The 6,339-nt window shown below is 43.3% G+C and overlaps 1 long non-coding RNA gene across 1 annotated transcript; it reads right to left on the bottom strand.

Annotated features, from left to right (window-relative positions):
* Positions 1-2,468: 2,468 nt before the first annotated feature.
* On the bottom strand, positions 2,469-4,003 carry LOC142486325 (uncharacterized). Its single transcript, XR_012798898.1, has 3 exons — positions 3,891-4,003; positions 3,557-3,793; positions 2,469-2,566 (listed from the first exon to the last, which is right to left on the bottom strand). It is a non-coding gene; the product is annotated as an uncharacterized LOC142486325 (long non-coding RNA).
* Positions 4,004-6,339: the final 2,336 nt, after the last annotated feature.

The following is a 6,339-nucleotide window of genomic DNA, read 5'->3' as shown; positions in this document are numbered from 1 at the left end:
GAAGAGGTCATGTACAAATAGACCTTGTTAGTCAGAGAGCAGACATTCCAGAGGGCACGTGAGAAGTGAAGAGTAAAGTGAGACATGGAATGTGGATTACATTAGATGGGTTAATACGCTTAGCAGGGAGGTGGAGAGAGAGAGGCAAGAGGCAGAGAGTGGTGTAGGGGTTGAGGAAGAGATGTTGCATGTACCTTATCAGAACATTAAAGAACATCAATTCACACTGGTGCAGAGTTGATGATGATTCCAGTTCACCTCCAATTCAATTTTAACAGAACTTTTTCATTCTTCATTACTGCAAAAAAAAAAGTATAAAACATTGCATTACTATTTTCAAAATGGATTGAATTCCCCCAACAATAACTATGTGTTACCAATATATCCCTCTCAGTCCCACTGCAGCACATACTGTACCAGTGTGAAAGTAGGAAGGTACACAGTAACGGTAAAACAATACGTGCCGGTACTATGCACCATATGAATTATAAGGGGATGTAAATCTCCCAGTCTCTCTCCATATCCGCAACAGAGTGGGCTCCGGTCAGTGGCATGGATGCCCATGTATGGATATGCTCATATTTGGGCATCCCATGTCACTGACCGGAGCCGGCTCTGAGTATAGGGATATATGCGGAGACGCAGAGGTGCAAGGAAATGGGAGGAGGCACGGTGAGAAACAGGGAGAGACCACAGGAAGATAGAGGGCAACAACTTCCACAAGGTACATGTATGTGTATAATTGTTTGTATTTTGTGCAGAGGGGGTAATTTCAGATAAAATACAATTCTCCACCCTCTACGAAACAATTCCACTTTGTTCAGTAAGCCAGAAAGTCTTGGTCCCATGGGGACTGAATTTTAATGCAAATAAGGTCCTTAATACACAAGTAAAGAATATAGTTACTTATTCTCTACTGTAAGAAGTGCCACATTGCCCACTATTTGGGTCCTGTGCCCAGATTGTGACCATGCATGGCAGAGGTGAGATTCCACCAACACCAATTTGCTACACTCTCCAAGAGAGATAATTGTGGTCAGAGGTGGAACTAGGGGAGGGGGTGAGCAGGGTCACTGCCCAGGGAGTAACCTGACAGGGGGCACGGAAATCTCATTTAGTGCATATGGTGCGGCACTGCATTGATTGACCGGTCAATCTGCACTGCTGCCTGTCACAGTGACATCATGATCGGGCACTGTGATCAGCTATAGCACTGACCCAGGTGAGATAGTTCAGCACTTTACAAGGAGGGAACAGATGTTGTGGGTGACAGATGCTGGGGGTAGGCCAAGACTGTTGGCCAGAGTAACGTGGAGACTTACTGCACTCTGCATGCCCATCCTCTCCCTGACATCAGGGGAAGGAAGTGGCCCTGGGGTGTGTGTAGGTATGCCAGATGTCAGTGTATGCATAAGTAAGTATGTCTGTGTAGTGGGAGGTGTAGGGGCGTTAAGCTGGAGGACTTAAAACAGGCACACATCTCACTTCGCTGCGGACAATTTCCCTTTGCATAAGATTCTTGTGATTATGTCAATGATGATCAATAACTGCATCATAACACAGCCGCTCTATACAGAAGATGTACTTGCTATCAATGGTCATGGAGGTAATACGTCACACAATGTACAGATATAGCAAGGATTATTTCTTCCTCTGGTGCATTATGGCATTATGATGGGAAATGTTGTGAGATTCTGCATTATCAGCATCACTGAATCTTTTGGAAATTAAGTGATATTCTATGTTTTAATGCAATATTATGGATGATCAGCCGGTAAAATAATAAAAGCTTTCTGTATCTGTAGCCATGCTCTACCCATGATGTGCTGAATCAATGACTGCAGAGAGATTCAGAGTGGTAAACATGACTGGAACGCATGTCTAAATAATGGGCAGCAAAGCAGTGCAGAATAGGAGGTGAAAGTATTTAAAATGGAAGACCCTTAGCAGCTGTGTGGGGAGTAGACAGTACAGACTGACCAAGTAAATGGTAAAAGGAGTAACTTCAACATTACTTGGCTTTGTTCTCCACATTGAAGCTTTCCTCCTCTTTACATCACTAATACTGATGCCATGTGTAACCTGTACTGAGAGTTATATAATCTACTGGCCTAGATGAAACCATGTGATGCAAACATGGTCCATCCCACACCAGATTCATAGAATTGAACCACCTCAACCTTTCATAACAATCACATAGAACTGCAGCTGTGCGCTACTGCACATGTTCTTGTTATGAATGGTAGTAGATGTGGTCCTTGGGTCTTTACTTCATACTGTAGCCACACTCTACTCATGATGTATTGAATCAATGAAAACTTGCATGGTTCAGATCACAGGAAGGGGTAGAGTAGAGATGAAAATGTTCAATGTGAAACCCGTAGCAGCCGGATTGTGTGGAGTCAATAAAACGACAAATACTAAATGGTAAATGAGAAATATACACATTGCTTATCTGTCTCTGTGTAGTAATTTTCATTCTGTTCAACTGTCCTTCAAATTTTCTCTTTTGCAAGAAAAGGAACACATGGCTTCAATATTCACTTCTGTTCTGCAGTCATCCCTCCTGAAATAAAAGTTAAGCATTGCATTGTTATTATGATAATACATACAATAAACCTTGCTCCAAACCATTTGATGCAAAGCAAATCCACCTCCCACCCACAGCTGTGCTCCGTCTAGAGCATGCATGTCAAACTCCAGTCCTCGAGGGTCCCAAACAGGCCAGGTTTTCAGTAGGGATATCCTGGAAACCTGGCCTGTTTGCTGCCCTCGAGGACTGGAGTTTGACATCCTTGTTCTTGAGCTTCTACCACGCAAGTCATCCATGTGAGTGACACTGTACTGCAGTCCTGGTCTGCACACAATCTACTGAATCAATGACATCACACTGTAAAGGCAATCTACAAGATGTATTAGTTGTCCACACTTCCGAAATGTTACTTTTATGTCCAAATCACTTATTCCCATGACCTGATATTTGTATTTGTTATTTATAGGATTTTCACATGTATTACTACTGTGAAACGCTATATACATTAATAGTGCTATATAAATAAATACATACACATTTATATATAATAATAATAACAGCATGTTCTTTTAAAGCGCTGCTAGTTTTACGTAGCGCTATACAGAGACATTTTGCAGACACAAGTCCCTGCCCCATAGAGCTTACAATCTATGACATTGGTGCCTGAGGCACAGAGGATATGAAGTGACTTGCCCAAGGTCACACACACACATAAATATATACACACACACACACACACACACACACACACACACATATATATATGAAAACTAACACAGAAAAAAAGAATCCCCTGAATAGCACTCTAACATACACAAATTGTATCAATAAAGGTTTATTAATCACATACACATAAATGGTTAAAATGAGGAGCAGTGGTGACCTACAAAGCTGTTATAAACTGAACCTTAAGGTGTGGGGAAAAATGCTACACTGCAGTAATAAGTCAAAGTGTGTAAATAAAGTGTAGAGGCAAGAAATATATGGAAATGAGAACACTCAGACCGGCCGGTCAAGTACTACCTAAGTTGAAGCCCCCTGTGTGAAGTGCTTGTATGAAACTAGTGTATAACTAACAAGCAAATGCTTGTCCGGGGGCTTAACATATAGACAGTTGATAGATGTATTTGAAGTTGCATATTCTGTGCCGTGGATTAATCAGTATACTGAAAGCAACTGAAGATGGTACAGTAGCTGTGATAGGTTGGCCTCATAGCTCCTCCTTCAATGGAGGACTCGGCTCACGGAGCACTTAAATCCCTAAATGCCCACAGAAAAAAATAAGCATGCAGTACTTAAAGTGAAAGTAAAATGAGAAATGAAATAAAATAAACACACACATTGAAAAATCACTCACCCGACTGAGAGCGCCTTCTACAGAGCGCTGTACCACTGCTCAGCTAGCAGCTAAAACTGTCTCATTTTCCCACCATTGAAGTTTACACATGTCCACGCCCCACTCTAACAAGACGCTGTGTACGGAAGCTCGCAGGAGACAAACTAGTGAGAGAAGGTGTAGCTGCTAGCCACACTCCACGAGGTGCATTGTGGGAAATGTAGTTCTTTGCCTGCTAGCTTCTCTGACTGGTTACTGATCAGGTGATGTCACTAGGGGCGGGATTAGTGTGTTGCAATGTAACGGCCCGGCTGTATGATTGTCACAGAAGGGGGGAGCCTGAGAATGTCACGGATTTAATTACACATGTAATGATGTAATAACACAGCCATGAACTAAGACAGTATACATATGGTCATGTGATATTTATAATGCATTTATTAACATTATTGTGTGGATTTGGGCTGAATTAAACTTGTATGGGATTGTCACTTTAATATCACAGTACCACTACTGTTTTAACACTTATAATGACCTCCTGATTACAGATTATTAGGGACAGACTTAAAAAGGCCTGTGTAAATATTTATTATAGAGTGGCCTCTTTACTTTATAATATCAGGGAGTATCAGACAGGCCTGTGTTTATTTTTAATATACATTAGGGTGACCTGACTCCAGATTATTGGCCTTTCCCTCTGACAAATGCATATTTTCCTATACTGTGTTAATTTTGTTAGAACAAAATAAATATTCATGCGCTAAATGACAGTACCAGTGTGAGTCCCAATAAGAAGTAGTGAGGTAAAAAACCATGGTACCAGCAACATATGTAACTGATGGGGAGGGTGCTAAAATATATGGAGTGTGGCGTCCTGATTGCTAAATGAGGTGTATTATATCATAAGTGCATATAACAATATCCCTCATAGCAATCTATTAAGAACCAACAAGAACTAGGTAGCACAATAATCAGTGCTGCAGTTATAGCCTAATAATAAGTATATATATATATATATATATATATATATATATATATATATATATATATATATACAGTGTTCGACAAACCTATACATTTGCTCGCCCCGGGCGAGTGGATTTAACCCCCGGGCGAGTAAATATTGGCCCAAGCAGCACACGTTTGGTACTAGGTGGCGAGTAGATTTTTTTGTGTGGCGAGTAGATTTTTTGGTGATTTGTCAACCACTGTATATATATATATATATATATATATATATATATATATACTGCTGCGGCCAAGTTTATTCGAGCATTTGCCCGTTCTTGGCCGCAGCAGTAGCCTGGCGCGCGCCCGAGAGTGACGGGCGCGCGCCGAAGCAGCGGAAGAGCGCCCTCCGATCGGGGCGCTCTCCCTACCGCTGCCGGGTCCGCCGGGTCCCCCGGAACCCCCTGCCGCTGTCCCGCGATCGCGGGACACCAGGGCTCCCTCGGGGAGCCCCTGGACGCGCGTGCAGGGGGCGCACGCTCCCGAAGACACGTGACCGCGCGTCTATGATGCGCGGCACGCCGAGGGGCGGCCACTAGCAAGCCGGGAAATCTCCCGGCTTGCGGTACCGGCCACACTCGAATAAAGTGTGTCGGTACTATATATATATATATATATATATATATATATATATATATATATATATATATATATGTAACCCATATTCCCCCACCCAATCGCAGATAGGGTGCATGTGAGGGGAGCTATATGTATTACCCAGTGTGGTGCTTTACCTGTGAGGCTCACAGGAGGCCTGAGCCTCCGCCAATAAGAGCCTGGGGTGTATCCTCCTGAACAATACTATATGGTGCAGCGCCTCCACCTGTGATGGCTCCAAGCAGAGCGGGAGTTGAATAATATATAATTGTATATTATAACAATAATATAATATCACGCACACAGCATATAAAAGAACAGTGACTTTTCTAACAGTAACATAACTATGCATGTCATACATTAAGTGTCTCTCTTCTAGGAGACACAGTAACTCACGTGTCTCGCAGGATGCAACCCCTCACCGTGTACCCACACCATGTCCAACTCCCCACACCACAACCCCACCCCCAAAGTAAGGTATGTGTGTGTGTGACTGCACAGCCACTATGTACTGATTTATAGTTGGTGCACTTATGGATGTTACCTGCCGAGCGCTCCAGCGCTAGGACCTGCAAACAGACTTCGCAAAGGATCCGACGGTGAAGATATGTCAGGGTTACCTTCCAGGGCGATCCCACCCGGTTGGTTGCTGCTATGCTTGAAGAGGTCTGATCCTAAACCTCTGTAATGGTGCTGCGACAGTCTCTGCTTCCTTCACTTCTCTCTCTCTCTAAAGTGACAGGTTCCTGTACTAGGGCCTGTCCCTGTGACCACCCACCCTCACTAGTGGGAAGTCAGGGCCTCAACTCTAGCCTGGGGATTTCTGGCCTAGGGCAGAATCTCGCAGCTCTCTGCCCACCTTCTT

Source organism: Ascaphus truei, unplaced genomic scaffold, assembly GCF_040206685.1.
Source record: "Ascaphus truei isolate aAscTru1 unplaced genomic scaffold, aAscTru1.hap1 HAP1_SCAFFOLD_817, whole genome shotgun sequence".
In the NCBI taxonomy this organism is placed as follows: Eukaryota; Metazoa; Chordata; class Amphibia; order Anura; family Ascaphidae; genus Ascaphus; species Ascaphus truei.
This window is presented reverse-complemented; position numbering and strand designations above follow the sequence as displayed.